Consider the following 21,032-nt stretch of genomic DNA (forward strand, 5'->3'; position numbering starts at 1 on the left):
CCTTGCCCAAAGGCCAGTTTTGCCAATAAGAAAACAATCTCCAAGTAGAGTGTCTTCGATGCTCAACATTCTCTTGGGAATATATTGGTGCTTCCAGGAGCAATTGTGTCTCATGTCAAAAAAACCCTTATTAATTTTGATGGTATCCATAGCTTTTCTTCTCTAGAGGAAATAAGCACAAAACCCCTTCCTCAATGTAGCACATCTTGTTTCCATTATCCTTGAAATAAACGTGCTGATTTAATTCAGAAGACTTTTGTATTATCCAATGTCTCTCTGCTGCTGTTGTCTCTTTCTCATTAGCGTTAAGAAAATTCAAGGTTAATAAATCCATTATGTAATCTATTTCTGGGAATATTTTCCACCCCTTTCTGTTTGTTTAACATATCCTTTTTTATAGTTCAATTTGATCTTTCTATAACTGCCTGACCTGTAGAATTGTGTGGTATACCTGTTATATTATATATTATATTATATTATATTATGTAAAAAGCTGTTTCATTTTCTTAAAGACATAGGCTGGACCATTATTTGTCTTTATTTGTGCAGGTATACCCATGATGGCCATAACTTCTAATAAATGTGTGATTACTGAATCAGCCTTTTCTGAGCTCAAAGCAGTTACCCATTGAAACCTGATTATGTGTCAATGGTGTGGTGTACACTTTAATTTTCCAAATTCTGCAAAGTGGAGCACATCCATCTGCCAGATTTTAGTCCTTTGAGTACCCTTTGGGTTAGTCCCTGGGGTAGCCGTGTTTGGTTATAGAAAGAGCAAGTAGGGCATCTCTTTACTATCTCCTTAGCTTGTTGCCATGTTATAGAAAACTCTTTAAACATTTGCTATTGACATGATGTTTCTTGTGAATTTCTGAGGCCTTCAACACACTTCCAATCAGTAATTGAGTAACCAATCAATGTCTGCATTACCTTGTGCTAGAAGACCTGTTAGACCAAATGGGATTGGATGTGTGTTATGTATATGGGACAAAGCCTATTCCTGAATATATCTTAAACCTGTATGAATAATGAAGTCAGTTTTGTATCATCTAGTATAAATTTAGTGGTTTCAAAATGCAAGACAACTGTTTCTGCACACTGTTAATGAGTCAGTAACTATATTAAGAGGCTCTTTATAATACCTTAGTACTATGAGAATAACAGATAATTCTGCCTTTTGGACAGAATTACAAGGGCTGTGTTCCACCTTACTTAAATCTTCTGATTTGTAACCTGCCTTTCTTGATATTTGCATCAGTATAGAAAGTAAGGGCTCCAGTTATTAGTATGTCCTTTACAATGCAGGGAAGGATCCAAGTAGTTCTCTTTATGAGGTTTATTCTATCACTTTTTGGATAATTGCTATCAATCTCTCCTAAAAATTAAAATAAGCTTTTTTCCAAGGTTCAGTGCCCTCCCATAATTTTTTTTAATTTCATCAATAGTAAAAGGACTATAACCTCTGCTGGGTCTATACTTGCTAGTTGACAAAGTCTCAATTTTCCTTTTGTAATTAATTCAGACTATTTGTCCACATAAGTTTTTAATTTTTTACTTGGTTTATGTGATAAAAACATCCATTCTAAGGTAATATCTTCCCTTTGCATTAAAATTCCTGTAGAGGAAATTCTGGAAGGCAATATGACTAAAATGCAATTAAGATTTGGGTTCACCTTATCCATATATGCCTCCTGTAATTTCTCCTCAACAGCTGTCAATTCCTTTTCTGCTTCAGTTGTTAATTCTCTGGGACTATTGAAGTGTTATCACCATCTAATGTTTTGTTTAGATGAACTATTAGATAAGATGTTTTCCCAACAGCCGGTCATAGACTGGAAATGTCTCTTAACAATCTTTGAAAGTCATTCAGGTCCACAACCTAATTTGTGCCTTTTGTGTCCTAATTTTCTGTAAACCTATTTTATAATTACATAGGTAATTGACAGAATCTCCTCTTTGTATTTTTTCAGGAGCAATTCGTAATCCCCATTTTGGCAAAACTTTCTTATTTCTTCAAATATTCTTTCTAAAATATCTATGTTTGAATCAGATAGAAAAATGTCATCCATGTAATGGTTAATTATAGATTTAGGAAATTTTTTATGTATTATTTCCAATGACAGACTTACAAAGTATTGGCACAAGGTAGGGCTATTGAGCATTCCCCATGAAAGAATGGTCCATTGGTCTCTCTTAGTAGGCTGAGAATTAATGTAAGTAGGCACTATGAAGGCAATTTTTCCCGGTCCTTTTCTTGTAAAGACATAGTGAAGAAACAATCTTTGAAATCAATAAACATTAGCTCTAGTTTCTTATTGGCTAATTCTTACATCTTAATTTAACCCATTTCTATTAATCTGTGTATCGCCACTTGACTGTGCCTTACTGGCAAGATTCTAACCAATGTCCTTCTCAGGCAGATGATCCATGGTGTCTCTCACTCTGTTCTTCTTCCCAGCATTCAGTTCTATGTTCTTTGCCTACCTAAGTCCTGCCCTATCAGGCCCAAAGCAGTTTCTTTATTTTTTAACCATTGAAAGCAACACATGAACAGAAGAACCTCCTACACCACCAGTCAACCCAGTAGGTGAGGAGTTCAGATCCACATGGGGCACCAGATAAAGATGGATGCTTAAAAGAAATCCCATACTAGCTCAGAATTGAGTAAAATAGAGGGTTATTTATTTAGGGCAAAACTCACAGATTACAGTCCTCTGCTCAAATGGGGAACAGCAACCAAATCCCACAACTGGACAAGAGGCCGGATGTGTGTTTTACATTGGCATTTATAGTAAAGGTCTTGCCCAAGTGGGATGGTAACTTAAAGGCTACTGGTTGAAGGATTTCCTGCAGCATACATATATGGAAAGAAAGGGTAAGAGAAGAAAATCTAATATTTGAGTAACGTTTATTTGTTGGGATAAATCCATTAGTAGCAGCAAAGCAAAGAACTTTTTCACTTGAATTATTCTCTTGCAAACTGCATTTTGAAGACATAAATAAGTAAATTGTATTAAAATATCTGATCAGGAGACCAAGAAGCTGGGATGGACCAGATTTCTTAGATTCTCACATAAATAAGCCAAAACCCAATGAAAAAAACAAGTAAAAATATCACGGTCCTTCTCAAAATGGATTTATTGTCTTCAGCCTATAGTCAGCTTATAATAGCCTGCTGCTTAGGGTGCTCTCATGGAGAACTCTGAACTACTCTGCTTTTGAATGCTTTCTACTCCTTGAGTTTTCTACAGCTGAAATCAATTATAAAATTCTTCTTGTTTTGCTTTGAATAGTGGAAACCATTCACATGTAGTTTTAAAGGCAAAATACTGAAGTCCCAGAAATATAAACAGAAGGAGAAGGAAGGTAAAACTTCACAATCTAAGTGAGCGATGACAGACAGAAGTGACTTTACACACATCACATCTACAGGTCCCCAGTATCCCAGGAGGGAAGAGGCAATAGAATATCAGTGATTAGCTCTTGCCCCTTACTCCCTTAGAAAAAGTACCACATATATGCTACAAGGAAAGAGTTCATGCCAGAACCTCATTGCAAAAGGACCACTATCAGGGACCTGCTTGGTCACTGTTGTAACTAATGATTACTTTCTCACAACAGAATGTAAATATTGAGTTGGATTGCTTGTGCAGTATGAAATAGTCAATTGTCTCCTGCTTTGAAGCATCTGCCTTCAGCTTACACAAGTGATACTGTGGGAGCATGGGAGTGTGCCAAACTTCATCAGGTGCCTCTGTAAGGAACCTGTGAGGATGCTAGTAGCTGTACAGGCACCAAGCTTTCTATCATGATTTGACAGTGGCACCAAGGAGCAAAAGGAGCAATAAGGATGCTTATGATGACACATGTGTGCCTCGTCACTTGAGAGTTGACATGAATCCAAACATACCCACAGACATACAAACACACACAGTATATCAACTATCTAACTATCAACCTACTACATATCTATCTACCTATCTGTCTACCTACCTACCTTCTACATATCTATCTACCTATCTATCTACTCATGCATGCATAAACATATGAACACATATGCTTACACAGGCATAGATATACATATAAACACATTCACAGAAGCATGCACACATACGTTCATATGGACCAAATATGCATGTACATACACATACATATATTAATGTAAAGGTAGGGGTTCCTGAATCCATGTCAGTTTCTTCACTGTGATATTGGGATGTATTTCTGCAAGATGCTACCATCTAGGAAAACACATTTGAATCTGCCTGAGCATCTTTTCTATTCAGGCATGCCTAGGTCCCCTGCAGAGGAAACCAAATTATTTCTTTCAAACAGATGGCACAATGCACTACTCTAAGGGAATGCAGTGTTGGTTGTAAGTTTATCTTTCCACTGAACTGTGAGGCTATCCGAAAAATCCCTCTTTGTCGCAGCAGTTCTAGAACCTGTCCTCACACTTGGGATGTCCCATATTATATTTTGCAAAATGATAATATGCTCTGAGGACTTCATTGGGTCTACAGAGTTTTCAATTTGTTGAAAGAGAAATGCATTAAAGCTAAGTGCTTTGTCTTATGTTTGTCTTGAGTGGTATAGTTCATTTTTATCTTAAGTAAGCTGGTCTATTCTCTATCACAAAAGGAAATGTGTTCAATGGGACAGTCGTCAGGACTTTGTCTTAAACATAGATAACTAGATTACATCACTTCCACAAAAGTGATAAGAAGGAATGAGACTCCTGACTGTAACACTTATGTAGTCTTTGTATTCCCATTGTAATTTCTCTCCTATGATACGGTATTTGCTAGAGTAGAGGAGGTCCAGGTTGAGATGGTATAAGAATTATGAAGACTACTCTCACTTCAAAGGGAATTGTGTTCTGTGGTTTGAATATTTCAGTATTTGTAAATTTGTGTATTCTTTTTAAAGGATAATAAATGCAATCCCATATTCAATGTCATACTACATCAGGGTAGTAAGGAGGCTGCTTGTTGGTTCCCAGGTGCCCAGACTCCCAAAATAACCACACAAACACTGTATTAATTAAATCACTGTTTGGCTTATTAGCTCTAACTTCTTATCAGCTAGCTCTTACATATTAATTTAATCCATTTCTATTAACCTGAGTATCGCCACATGGCTGTGGCTTACCAAGTAAAGTCCTGTCTGGCATATGTCTCTGGCGAGGCTTCATGGCTACTCCTGACTCCACCTCCTTTCTCTCAGCCTTCAGTTTAGGTTTCCCCACCTAGCTCCACTCTGCCCTATTAACAGGCCAAGACGGTTTCTTATTAACCAATTCACACTATACAGAGGGGAATCCCACATTAAGGGAAAAATAGTGTTGCCTCTGCAAAGCAATAGTCTAGACTCAGGCTTAAAAACAAAAAGTAAACAACATGAAAAGGCTTTGTATTCAGTGTCTCAGATAATGACACTGATGAAGGGATCCTGCTTCCTATAGTCTTTTATCCCTAATGGCATTTCATTTCTGGGGCTGTTGTTAATGTTTATACATTTGAAGTTCCCTCTTATGATTTACCGATATCAAAAGTGCTCTGTCTCGGGTTATGTTGAAAGTCTTTTAATCAAATAAGGACAGAGAAAACAATATAAGATAGTGTCTAGTAGAAAATCATGTTGGAGGAGATGAATAAAGTTCCTGAGCTTTTTCTTTAAGATGCTACATTATCCAAATCTACTTACCACAATAAAGTGAAATGACCAGAAATGTCCTTCTGTTTGCACTTTATGATTGATCACAAAAGGGATTCATTATCAAGAATACACTTAGTAATGTTATAAAGCAACCCCATTTCTGTAATTAACACCGGACACACTTGGGCTCTGCTCATTAATTTTGTGACCACTCCCTCATGAGGAGCAACATTTTCTCCGAGTCCGCAACAGAGAGCAATAGCCATGCCTGTTTTCAAAATCGATGTTAATGGAGCCATGCAAGAAGGTTTGCTTTGTGGGTGCCTTATTTCATTTAAAGTGCTTTGAGTATTTTTTTTTAATGTTTCAGGTTGTAATGTTAACCCCTGAACTTTTACCACCAAATTATTATTCACACCTATCTGCGGTATTTACAGTTTGTGATATTTGAAGCAGAAGTTCTAGGATCATTCTGAAAGATGTCTCCCATGGCTATGTCTTTCAATTTGTCAATAGTGTATATCAAGGTTAAAATTTTTGGGTAATGCGGACATGCATGTTCAGCATCGGTACAAGGTACCAAAACAGTATCTGTGGCAGCAGAAGCAATCTAGAACCATTGACTATCCCCTTTAACCTTATATAAACACATACGAAGCTACTTTGGTCTTAGCTTATCTTGCATTTAATAACTAATCATTATATATATGCTCTCTTTAATCTCTAATCTCTTTTAATATCTTTACTTTTCTTCTTTATTTTTCTTTTAGGTTTTCAAAACAGGATTTCTCTGTTTGCCTCTTGTTGTCCAGAAACTTTCTCTGTAAACCAGGCCGGTCAACAGCTTTTCTTGAAAAGCATAGGCCCAAATTCACTTTTCCATATCATGTTATCTGCTTTTCCTGTTTATTATTATATGTGTTCAGTTGGTCTGAGCTTCCTCTTTTTAAGTTGTAGTACTGACAAACTGCACAATGTCTGGATAGAACAATCAGGATACAAGAAAAAAAGACTGTCAAATCTTGCCAAGACAGGGTAAGATGGTTTTGAAAAATTTCCTGCCTCTGAAAAATGGTCTCTCAGTTACTCTATGCCTTAGCTAAAGTTGGTATTTTCAACATTGCAAACAAGACTTTGGGTGATTACCCAGGTATCCAGTTGTCTCTGTCATCTACTGCAGATTTTGGAAGCTGCTGGATAGCATTTCCTGCCAACTCAAGTAATATTACCTCACTTCTTAGGCCTTCGATGGCGTTGAAGATTAGATGGTCATAGTTATCTTCCTCTTATGATCTAACCAAGTCATTTCTAATACAAGACTTAGACTCCTTGGGATAGAATAATATTTAAAACATTAACTTATGTTTCTTGCTTAATATTGTTTATGCTGGTTGTAGTTTTGATTATTATACTTGACATTTGTTTTTAGTGTATATAGTTTTGTATTGGGTTTGGAACTCTCTTATTTAGACAAATGGGGAAGGTGGTGGGGAAACTTCTCAGCCAATGACTTTAAGAAGCTGGGCCAGATTTGGGCATGATTTTGGCTACCAAAAAGCTGCAGTTCCACCCAGCTCTCTCTCTTCTCCTCATAAGTCACACCTGGATGTCGGGCCCCGTCCTTATTTTCTCACTGTGATTTGTGAGTTACCCTTTAATGAAGCAAAAACTTAGAATACTCTATTCAGAGTTAGCTTGGGATTATTTGACTCATGTTTCCCCCATTTGATATGTTCTGCATCCTGCGAATTATATACTTGTAAAGAGTGATGGTAGGATCCCCAAGAAAGGGAGGGTCCACATAATAAGCCTTCCTGACCATTCTAATTCAATGCTGTAGTTTTGTTTTTTAAACTATGTTGCTTACTTGAATTGTCCACATATCACATACAAAAATCTTATGACTGCACTTCCTATTTACTTTGGTAATATTATATCCTTCTGGAGTCTTTGATGGAGTTAAAAAATAGATAGTTATAATTATAGTTTTCCTTAGTTATGTTAAAAGATAAAGTAGATATAAATGTTATAACTATAAATTTTTCTTGATACCTGTTTTATTACATGTAATTTTACTATGTTAAAGTTAAAACCTTCCTTCTTATTTAAACAGAAAAAAAAATCTGATGACTGAAGCTAAAAGTCAAAGCATTACTGTGCTTGGAGGTATTTAAACAGAGATTCAGGCATTTTTCTAAAAAAGAAAACAGCCCTCAAGGACTTACATGTACAAAACTGCTTACATGTAAACAAATACAGACCCAAATAAAAGTACAGATTTTCTAGCTAAAGAAAGGGAAGCCTAAAAAGCATATATGTCTATGTACGTTTGAATAAATTAATTTATATTCATGCCATTTTGAACCTTAAAAATAGAAACCTTAAAATATGTGTAATTGGATTCTTTTCATGTGAAGGATCAGAGGTGAGATTTTCTGAAATTGCAGGTTCCTGCAAATGGTGAGTGACCATGAATATCTGAAAAATACACTTGAATTCTTCTCTGGAGCTACAGGAAGAAAATATTTTTGGTTGTCATATTCATCACTGGATTGTTTCAAATCTTTAAAGAGACTTTTTCATTGAAATTAAAAGCATAAAATTTGAATAAAGTTAATTGAACACTGAAGATTTTGAAAGAGTCTTGATCATGAACTGTAATGAAGAGGATCTAGAATCTGTAAGTGAGGCCATATATAAATATCCAGGCACTAAAAAATTTCAGCATAAGAACTGAAGAAAGTACAATGAAGAAATGGGAACTATAGCACTAGTCATAAATATAAAATCATATTTCTCAAGGTGGCAATTGACTTAAGAATGTTTATTTAGGAGGCCTGCATACATATTGTACATATGCATTTGTGCACACATACACATATGAACACACGTTTAGACATGCACATACAAAAAACCAAATTATTTTCCTTATTAGAAAATCTTTATTATCAAGCCAGAGGTCGGATAATCTAGAGTTTTAGGGTGCTTGCCAAAGTAAGGATTGATTGGATGAATATATTGGCATTTACCCGTTACTTAACTTTAAAAGTTTTATTATAGACTCTGATACAATTGCTGATCCAATTCTAAAAGTCTTTTAAAACTATATTAGTGAATTTAAGAATAATCAGCTACTTAATATGAAAGAAAAGTAGGAATGTGCACATTCACATTCAAAACAGTTATTCAGAATTGGAATTTAAAAATATTACATTTATTTGTTTGTGTGCATGTGTATGTGAGTGTGCATCAGTGCACATGTGTGTGTGTGTGTGTGTGTGTGTGTGTGTGTGTGTGTGTATGATATGCCTGCAGGACATTGTTCTGTCCATTCACCATGTGGGTTCCAGGGAATTAAATCAGGCCATCCTCACTGAGCCATCTCTCCAACCCAATATTACTTATTAATTAGTATAATTAGATTGCCTTTTACCCAATTGTCTATTTTATGTGATAAATGTGTATACATGTGTGTATGCATGTTCTTTAAACAGTGTGTATGAATATGTATGTATGCATGTGTAAATGTGTGCATATGTATGCAAATATGTTTCCTGTGTGTATGAATCTTGTATGTATATTTGTGCTTCTGTATATGTTTGTATGAGTGTGCAGATATGTATGTGTGTAAGGGATGGAGGGGCTAGTGTATGTATGTACATTTCCTAACCTTATGTTTGTTATACTCTTCAAGGACTTGTCTGTAGATATGCAGGTAGGGTTTTGCTTTTATTTGTTTTTATATTAAATGTTCTATTATTAATTCTATTATCTGTATTTTTATTAATTTGATGGTACTGGCCACCTCTCTTGCAGTTATCACCATGTATTCTGTGCTTAAGAAGTATTCCTTCTATGTTTTTATGCTTTCGTAAAAAGAGAAGATCTTTGAAGAGATAGGTTATGTAAATCTGAATTATTAACTTTGGGTTTACAGTTTATTCTTCACTTAGTCTGCACAGCTTTATGGAATTCAAGGCAAACTTCCAGAAAGCAATAAGACTTGAGTATAATAGACCATTCCTGCCTTCACCAGTGTGCTGTCTTAGCATTGATTAGTTTGAACGGAAATGGTTATGAATAGCATTCTAAGCAGTTATTTCATTTGCTATATATAGACTGAGGTTGGGAGGCTGTAATCTGATTAGCTAAACTGGACATAATATGTATGATTATCTTTAGACAAATATATATTTGCATTTAAAAACAGGAAATGCCAGAATTCAACCCCCTGCTAAACCCAGCTGTGAAACACTTTGAAATGTCACTAAAATTAAAATATGCACAGCCAAATATACATACTGATAGACAGGAAAATATTATTGATGATAAACAGAGGTTCTCTACTTTTACAGAGCCTACTTAAATAATTTAAGAAGCTACCGAGAAAGTTTGTCTCATTATTAAAGCATTACAGTTTCCATGGTTACATATTCTTAGTTAAAATGAACAAAATGAGCCTATTTGTCATATGTATAAAGATTTAAGCTTAAGTTTATAACACAGAAAAGTGGCTAAATTTGGTCAAATTTGTTCTGAAATTTCTCAACAAGTCTTCTGTTTGGAGAATATTTTGAAATAATTGATCCATTTGTCTCCGCCAAGCAACTCCTTAGTAGTTACGCAGTGTTCATGGAAAGATGAATTTAACTGTTGCACAAATAAGCAACGGTGAAGGGAGAAGGGGAAGCAAGGGTCTTATGAACCTCAAGATTTGAAATTGCAGGGGTTTTCCTTCCAATAAAGAAGCATAAGTTAATAAGGAGAGGCCAATAGACCAGCACCATTACAAAACACCTGACGCTCAAGTGCTAGAGTGCTGTCATTTCTAAGTCCATGAATCTGCTGTGATACAGCGTATCTGAGGCAAGAAATCTTTATTCTTTAATAATGTCTGGTTGTAACATCACATCAGTTTACTGCAACACGATTAATAAAAACCCAGAGACAGAAATTGGGGTTCAACCTGAAGGTCAGAAAACAGCCAGCCACAGGCTCTTACTTCTACCTCAGTCTGAAATGGCCATTATACCTCCAGGAATCTCAGAATGAGACTGTGTCTGAGTGCTGTTCCCTCCCATCTTCTATTACTCTCTACTGCTGAGATTACAGGCATGCATCACGACCACCTGGTTTCTATGGCAAACTAGTACGGCTACTGGGATTAAAGGTGTGTGTGGCCACTGTCTGGTCTGTAAGACTGAGCAGTACAGCTGTCTTACTCTCTGAACTTCAGGCAAGCTTTGTTTATTAAAATACAATGAAATATCACTACAGTCTCCTCTAGTTATTATTGGAGTTTTGGATAATTTGTGACCAGTTAGTTATTTCTAAATCCATCTTAAGTGGTAGAAAGGTCGGTTTTACGTCTGACGTGGGTAAAATTATACTGAATCTTTAGGCGAAATTAACAGAGTGCTGACTGCACATGACTTGGGTGTATAATGCTTTTTACTTATCTATCTATCTATCTATCTATCTATCTATCTATCTATCTATCTATCTATCTTTCTATCTATCTATCTATCTATCTATCTATCTATCTATCTATCTATCTATCTATCTATCTATCTATCTATCTATCTATCTTTCTATCTATCTATCTATCTATCTATCTATCTATCTATCTATCTATCCTTCTATCTATCTATATCACATGACTTGGGTGTATAATGCTTTTTACTTATCTATTTATTTTTATACTTGGAATATGAGATAAGCAATCAAAATGCAGAAGACTGTCACAATAGCTTTTTTTCTTGTCCTAAAACTAGGCACTACTCCTGCAGTTTCCTGTAGAGGCTACAGTGGAGCCTCTAACTATAACTGACTTGGAGGAGGCATTGTTTCATTCACACCCTGTGTCTGAATTGTTTACTTCAATTGTGAGGTTTTATAATTTGTCCCTGATATAGCATATCAGTGTTTAATTTAACTCCACATTTCACTGAGGGTATTTCATTATATAAACGTGCCTTGGCTTTCTGTTCATTTGCCAATTAAAGGAGATTTGTATTGAGTGTTTGGCTTTCGTTCATATAATTTTTTAGGATTTTTTTCTTCTGTGCAGATGTTTCTCTTTCACTGTGATATCTCTTAAGAAAAATTGCTTTGTCATGGACAACTTTTAATTTTATAGGTAACTGAGAAGCAACTATTCCATTTTATACTCCTGACACCAATTTTATTCCTTGATTCCATTTTTTATTGGCACCAAAATTTATTAAGATCAATATAATAAAGTAATATTAACATTAAAATTGTAGAATCCTATTAGAGACTTAATTAGCATTTCTATGATAATTAATACCATAGGACATGTTTATGGGCTTCAATCTCAACTGTACAATAATTTATTGAAATGTCTTTTTAAATATACTGCTCATTTTCCAGCAACTTGTTTGAATGAAGATGATTGATTTTGGCATTAATTTACAAACACTAAAAACAAAGTTCGTAATTTCAAACTTGGTTCTTAGATTTTTACATTGTTTCTATGATAGACAGAGGGTAAGAGCCCTTAGGAATCCTGTAGGTGTGAAATAATTTCTGGAATTCAGAAACTTCAATTCTAACCCCAGGACAGTCAAGACAAACTGAGGTGATTTGTCACCCTAGAGAACAATTTCTTTCCCTTTAAAAAATGTATTATATTCTATCATTTTATGTGTAGGGGTGTTTTACATGCCGGTGTATTTGTGTACCACATATATAGCTGTTGCCAAGAGAGTCCAAAGTTTTTATTGAATCTCCCAGAACTGCTTTATAGATATTTGTGAGCTGTCATGTAGGTTCTGGGAATCAATACTGGGTGCTCGAGAAGGACAGCCAGTTCTCTTCACTACTGACCCATTTCTCCACTCTTCTATTTTTATAGTAAATTTTTTATTAATTCGTTAAAAATATCACATATGCAACATTATTTTAATCATATACATCTTTTTAGTTTTTCCTGGGATACCACAATGCATTTCTTCGCCAACATTATAGTTTGTATATTTCATGTCTGTGTGTGTGTGTGTCTTCAAAAACTGCTGAGTCCAATTTGTGCTTCCCAGATGTGCCTGGTGTGGCGCCATGCAGTAGGGTATCATCTTCCACTGCCAAGCACTCTGCTGTGGGATAAAGCTCTTGTACACTGTAAAACACTCTCACACATATTGGTTTAATAAAATGCTGATTGACCAGTAGCGAGACAAGAAGTATAGGTAGGAGGAATTCCCAGAATTCTGGGAAGAGGAAAGGCAGAGACACAGTAGCTAGTCACATGCAGGGAAAGCAAGATGAGAATGCCTTACTTAGAAAAAGTACCAAGCCACGTGGCTAAACAGAGATGAGAATTGTGGATCCATTTAATTTGTAAGAGCTAGTTAGTAATAAGCTTGAGCAGCAAACCAAACAGTTCATAATTAATGTAAGCACCTGTGCATAGGTACTGAATGGCTGTGGGACTGGGTGGTTTAGAAATGTTGATCTACAGTGCTCCTTAGCTAGGGATGCAGTCTGGATAGCCCTCCTCCTATCCTTGCTGGACTTTTAACTGGCTTGATTTTGTGCAAGTAACCACTGCTATTGTAGGTTTGAGTGTATAACAGCCATGCCATACACAGAAGATAACCCATCACAGCACTCTTCCCATCTTGTGGTTCTTTTATTCTAACCCTCTCGTATTCCTCCTCATGCACCTTTGCTGACTTTTATTCCCAACTCCATGATTTCTTTGGTTTATCCATATCTCTCAACATCTGTAAGTTTTAATTTATACATACACATACACCACAGACACACACACACACACACACAGAGAGAGAGAGAGAGAGAGAGAGAGAGAGAGAGAGAGAGAGAGAGAGAGAGAGAGAGAGAGAGAGAGAGAGAGAGAGGCTAAATAATGGGGGAAATGGATAAATTTAGTTTATCTGTGCAAGCAAGAGTACCAGAAAGCATCATGTTCTAATTGACGAAAGAAAAATCGTCATTGGCCAAAGCATGAGAGGTATCCTTTTATCCATGGGACTGGAAAACATTTTGTTGAGAAAAGTCATGGAAAGCCCTCTTCAGTTTTCTTTCAGTTGTTGAATTTTCAGCTGTGGACACAGGCTTTGCAATGAATGGGCAGTGCTGGAGGGCCTCACCAACTCTCGAAGGGCCTGGGCTTTAAAGGATCAGAAAAATAAACAGTTCACTCTAACGTAAATCTTAGGGCATGTGTTAGTGCATGAACACTGTACATATGACAAAGAGACAAACAAAATACGAAAGATGTGTCTTTTTAACCTTTCTCTTTCATGGCTTCTATGTGGACCTAAATGACTATCTTATCTACATATGTGACCAGGCAGCTGTCAAGTTTCTTGCCTCCATGCATTTATAATTTTCTACTATCCTAACAAACATCAAATTGATATTAGCATATATGTATCACATGAAGTCACACCCATCGTACACAGAACTTACCATTTTCGTCTGTCTATCACATTCCAAAGTACAATTGCAAACCATGATCAACTCTAGAGGCAGAGCACGGACATAATCTGGTCCCTGATGCAGCTTGCCTGGGACTTTGCTTTCATTCAAATGTGAAATAGCTTTCATTAGTTTGTCTTTTCCATTCCCATAAAATGATTGTTTTCTAGATTTTTTCCAAGAAGTTTTATATTTTTAACTTATTCAATTCATGCTAAGCTTTTCATATTTCATCACATAGTCTGCCTAATGTGTTTTCTATGGTATTTAATATGACTTCACTATTTTGGATTTCAAATGTGGGTATATTATACAATATTATATGTGTGTTAACTTATTTCCAGCCAGCCATTAGATGCAAAGTCCAGTGTCAGGTTGGCATGGAGGTCTTGATCATTTTATTTCCATTGGGATGAATGAAAGAATGGAAAAAATGCCTTTTGTATTATTTTATACACAAATAACTAGACAAGAAACATCAACTCTCTCTTTTTCCAATATAACAATATGGTATTATGTGCTAAATAAATGATCATAGGGCAAACAAGCCTATTAAGAATTGTTTAAGGTGATTGCTATAATTGAGGATTGTATTTAATTTTTTTTACCTGGATTAAGATTTAAAAAATGTATGTCTACAGTGCTGTAAGACATAGAATGGAACTGACAGGGAAATCAAAGCACTTACCTGTTTTTATACGCAGAGTTGTTATATAAATATTCATTGTAGTGTTTTAAACCTTCTTTAAATACTGTTTTTACTTTAGTGGATTCACTAGTATGTCTACATTGTCAGTAATTTGAGTTGACATCCACATTCCTTGCTTTAATGCAGGATTTCATTAACATTGTGTAATGTTTGGTATTGCAATCTTGTGTAGAAAACACACACTTAGCTGCTGTGAATAAAAGAAATACAGCATCTTGATATTCAATTCATAAAATATGTATTAAAATATTTTTGAGAAACTGAAGAGAGGGCTTAGTAAAATTCTTGCTCATGGACATGAGTGTAGGCCCTTGGAAGCCTTGTAAAATTCAGGGCTTGGCCATGCGCGTCTGTAAACCTAGTTCTGGGGAGGTCGAGGCAGGTGAAGCTTGAAGGTCATAGGTCAGTCAGCCTAGACCAAGGAATGAGCTCTAAAATCATCAGGTACCCTGCCTTTAAAAATAAGATGGGGAATGGCTGAAAGAGACATCCAGGGCCAATCTCTGACCTCCTCAGGCATGTATATGTTTGCTCTGCACAACATTTACACACACGCACACGCACACACAGACACACAGACACATGCACATACACACACACACACACACACACACACACATTTCCAAAGGTGACAAAGATTTGGATGAATATCTTTAAATAATTCCAGTGAGAAATCAGTCAATTCAGTAGTACGGGTAGAATTTTACCAATGTAGTAATCAGGTACAAATTAATTGCCTTTTGTACACAAGATCTTTCCATTCAGTCAGTAATTTAAGGTCTAAAATGCTGCCAGCAACAGCATCACTGAAGTAAACCACCAAATTTATCTTGAAAAAATATAGAGAGAATGCTGAAGAATTATGCATGTGTATGTGGACAACATAATTAGCCAAACCATCAAAATATTTTATGTCATTAGTTTATGAGTTTGAAGGACTATGACAACCGTGATGCTAATGGTGAAGGTGTTTTCTCTCAGCTTGAAGAGCAAGCTAACTCCTCACCTACTGTGCACCTTTGAAGAATGGCCACATCATACTGCACGGCTTTGAATTTTCTACAGGAACCTTCCTCCATTTCATTTAATAATACTCCCGCTATGTGCTCCCACTGTCCTCTCAGCTCTAATAAGCACTTGTCTATATAATGTGCCAGCTTTTTCTGGGGTCTCTACTCTACCCCTTTAGCTCAGCACAAGTGCCAGGTTATGTCTACACATATATGCGCCTCTCTACAACAGAGTTCATGACGGTCTCATACTCACTTCTAGAAGAGCAAGAAGGTACTTTTTTCATTTATTATTATTATTATTACAAATTTTCACCTCCTTCCCTCCTCCCATTTCCCTCCCCCTCCCTCCATTCCCCCTTCCCATTCTTCTCCATTCCAAAGAGCAGTCAGGGTTCCCTGCCCTATGGAAAGTCCAAAGTCCTCCCCCCTCCATCCAGGTCTAGGAATGTGTGCATCCAAACAGACTAGGTTCCCACAAAGCCAGTACATGGAGTAGAATCAAAACTCAATGCCATTGTCCTTGGCTTCTCAGTCAGCCCTCCATGTAAGCCACGTTCAGAGAGTCTGGTTTGATCACATGCTCCATCAGACCTAGTCCAGCTGGCCTTGGTGAGTTCCCATTAGATCGGCCCCACCGTCACAGTGGGTGGGCACACCCCTCTAGGCCCTGACTTCCTTGCTCATGTTCTCTCTCCTTCTGCTCCTCATTTGGACCTTGGGAGCTCAGTCCAGTGCTCCAATGTGGGTCTCTGTCTCTATCTCCATCCATCGCCAGATGAAGGTTCTATGGTGGTATACAAGATATTCATCAGAGTAGCTATAGTATAGGGCCAGTTCAGATGCCCTCTCCTCAGCTGCTCAAGGAACAAGCTTGGGACATCTCCTTGGACACCTGGGAATCCCTCTAGATTCCGGTCTCTTGCCAACCCTAAAATGTCTCCCTTAATTAAGATATATACTTCCCTGCTCCCATATCCACTCTTCCATCCCGACTGTCCCATTCCCCCAAGTTCTCCCCATCCTCCTCTTCTCACTTCTCTCTCCCCATCTCCCCTTAACCTCATCCCACCCCCAGACACATTTGGAATCTTTGTATTCTACCATATGTGTTCCAGGTATCTAACTCAGGTCATCAGGCTTGGCTACAGGTGGGTTTACGCGCTGAGCCATGTTATTGGTCTTATACGGGTTGTTAAGGGTGGCATAACAGTTACACTGTGTGAGTTATCTATTTCATGGTACGTTTATTAGCATCTATTTATACATTCATTGTGGTAGATGTTATAGGGTTTCCACAGCAAGCAACTGTAGGTATAAACTGTTTACCACATTAATATAAGCTATCTAGTATAATAAAATACAATTATTTTGTATATGAATTTATCTATAGCTTTTAAAACGTCTTCTCCAAAACATGAATGTTTCATTGCCAGACATTAGAAGAAATTACAAAACACATATACAGGCAAAATAAAGTTTTGATGAAAAATGCAATGCCTTCACAAGAGACCAGAGAATCACACACAATTCACCACTAGAAAGAATACTGGATACACTTGATTTTTTTGTGACCCTGAGTTTTGAAAGTAGTATGAATTACAGCTAAAATCTGTCTACAGTGATATCGCTCTGATTTATAGAGTTCAAGACTGACAACAGGGTGTAAAGATTGCCATCGTTCAACTCTGACTTTGGGCTTTAAAGAGGTATTATAGAGTTATTCTCATAGTGGAGTGGTTCACCTTCATTTTATGGAGCACTATGATTGATGGCAGGATGAGAGCCGTGAATAGAATGCGCCTCTCCAAACAGCGAGGCGCATTTACTGTGTGCAGGGAGTGGCCCACCATTAACCTCTAGATTGGACATGACTTTGATGCAAATTAATTACTCCATGCAAGCAAATTAAATTTTCCCTAACAAGTTAATAAAATTCTTCATTGAAAGTGAATTTATCTAATAATACAATACCACATTTTGATTATGGTATGGAATAGGGGAGAGGTTTTCTTTCATTGTGCAACAAAAATTGCATTATGAAAAAGAAAATTATATCCTCTGAGATTAGTTTTTTTGAAAATGTTCATTAAAGTTTCTGCTCTCTTAGTCAACTGTCTTTGTGCTTTTAGTGAAATAAAATAAAAATGTTATAATAGTATTATAATATATGGAAAATCAAATCTATGTTGATTTTATTCTATTGTGATTTTCCCCCGTGGTTTTTCTTCATGTCTTTTATCCTATCCTTATATGTCATTTTCTATAAAGTTCTATTTTTTAAAAATTTACTTGTTATCATTTTATGTGTATGAATGTTTGCCTGCTTTAGGCAAGTAAATCATATGTGTGCCTGGTGCCTTCAGAGGTAGATAGGCATAGTAGGTCCCCTGGAATTTGAATTCCAGAAGGTTGTGAGCTATGGTATGGGTGGTGGGTACCAAACCCATGTCCTCTGTAAGAGCAGCCAGTTCTCTTAGCTGCTGAACTATCCCTCCAGCCCCTAATTGACTATTCTTCATTTCATCATTCAAGTTGCTACTTTTTATCCTTCATGGGTGATTATATTAAATTCCATTTTGCTTAAAGTCAACTTTGTGGACTTTTCCATAACTTTTAGTAGCTATTTCAATTCAAGCTGCCCTTCACATAAATAAAGCCATCTACGTAACTCTACAGCTTTCATTAATTCTCACATATTTTAATACAATATTGACAGATCTTCCAAATGTCAAAAATACGAAGTGAAAGCGAAGCTGAGAGTTTAAGAATCTCGTTTAATAACTGCAGTTCTTTACTTTTTGTATTAAAACAATACTGAATAGTGTGCGCATATTTAATTTAGATTAATAGTTCTATTTTTCTATAGACCTATGTTCATCCTTAATTTGTATTACAGCAGATTTAGCTTCTATCTTGACTATCCTTATGACTTAAATAAGATGTCAGGTGATATTACTTGAACAGAAGCCCCACACAGCTGATAATGTTTTTTCAATACCTACCGTAGTGATAGCTACTTGATGTTATCTAAAAGTTTTGACCTGAGTTGTCTGGTGCCTGAAAATGGGGAAGGCATGAGAAGCATCTCTAAATCAGCAATACGAAATGAAACAGCGGATCCCTGCCTGTATCACTCAGTTTCCTGCCTTGGGGAATTACACAAGCTGTTTCCTGCATTCTTTTCTTATCCACCTAAATAATCCATATTCATCTTAAACATCCCTTTGATGTATTTTTCTCTAAGGGAGACCATACATCTGTTCTTGTATATCTGAAACTCTATAATAATCTCAAATATAAATACACAGCTCTTGTTCCTGTCATTCCTTTGTAAGCTTTCCAAACGTACAGATAACTGATGTTTGTAGGCAAAGATTTAACATTTTACAATATGTTTTAGCCAGGCCCGGAAATTCAAACTTGTTATCCTAACTACTGAGAAGGGTAAAGTTGGAGGTTTGCAAATTTCAAGGCTAGTCTAGGATACAGAATGAGTTAGTGACAAACCTGGGAAACTTAGTTAAACCATATCCAAACAAAACAAGCAAAAACCAAACCAGAAGTAGCTGAAGACATAATTCAATGGTATACCGCTTGCCTAGCCAAAACTAGGTTCAGGGTTCTTCAATGCTCAAAGTAAATATTTATAATAGATTGCATACAATAATGTGTTTATACATAATTACTGAAGACTTTTATCAAGAGAATTTAAGCCTCTTGTATATTCATGCCACTAAAATTTGACAGTCAAAATAATTGCAGTATTGAATATGATAAAACACTGATTTATATTGTTCATTTGCTTGAAAATAGTGAGAAAATCAATACTATGTGTGGTTTTCCTTAAAATTCAAATACAGGAAATGTAACCATGGTTAAAGTGCACAGTGTTAGAACTGAGAATTACACTACCAAGGTAGTTTCTCATAGTTTGCATATGATATTATGAAATTTAGAATCACCATGGGAACAAATCTCTGGGTGTGGTTGTGAGTATATAGATCAGGTTAGTAAAGGAAAGAAGATCTACCCTATAGGTAGGCAGCACCAGCTCCTTGGCTGAATTCAAAGGAGAAAGTGAGACGAGCATCAGCATTCATTGGATGGCTCTTGGCTTACATTGTGGATGTAGTGTGTTCAGGTGCATCCAATTCCTGATGCCGTGTGTTCTCCACTGTGGTCGAATGTGCTTTGAGTTCTAAGCAAGAATGAGCCTTTCCTTCCCTAAGTTCCTTTGTCAGATATGCATCACAGCAGCAGAAAAAAATAAGTTTCTCATCACAAGAGAGAGGATCAAGAAGTTCATAATCCCTCCCCCCCCTTGTATGTTACACATCCACAAGAAGAAAAGGAGGAACAGAGGTCAAAGAGTGAAAAGAAGAGTTTAGTTTTTTCAAAGGGATCATTAGTCATGAAAAAAAAGAATATCTCAGCAGCACGTCTGATTACAGAATGCGTGGGAAAAATTAAGAGAGTGTTGTACAGTAGCAATAAAGACACCGGGAACAAAAGAGACTAGGCTCTTAAAAGAAAAGTGAATTCTCAGCAATTTGGGGGTAGCATACAAAAAAAAAGGAATGAGAACGAGTAGATGATATTTCCTTAGATATTAATAAAAGACTGTGGATAAATGAAGCCTAGAAATAGGCCACTTGGGTAAAATGTAATAGACAAATGTATTAAGGGAATCTTCAATCTCTTTTCCAGGCTTTTAGTGTGAGATAATGCTGATCTAGGGTTTTTATATAAATCTTCCAAAGGAGAAAAGAATGTTAATAGACCAATGGTGTGATTACTGATGTGTTTATGTCACCATTGTGATACCACCAGGAATCCGCTGCCTCACAACCTTCAAGATAGAGCACAACACTCTCACCCTCTGTTCAAGAACACCTAGGAAGAGGATTTGTACCCTTGTCTTTTGTAAATGTTCCTTTAGGATATATTTCAATCACATACAATGTAACTCAGTCTCTAATTACTCTTAAATCTTCTTAGTGGCATAGGTACATTGCTTAAAGTTTATTGTCACATCCAAAATTCTGTGATTGAGCATCATATACATAGTTTCATCAGAACTTAGATGCTCATAAAGAGACCTTTCGAGATGTTTCTCTTACATCCCTGCTGCCTGGGTCTAAAGCAATTCTTTTCAGATAGTTGTAGAAGAGACACAATCTTTCTTTTGGATA

Source organism: Arvicola amphibius, chromosome 9 (genome assembly GCF_903992535.2).
Source record: "Arvicola amphibius chromosome 9, mArvAmp1.2, whole genome shotgun sequence".
In the NCBI taxonomy this organism is placed as follows: domain Eukaryota; kingdom Metazoa; phylum Chordata; class Mammalia; order Rodentia; family Cricetidae; genus Arvicola; species Arvicola amphibius.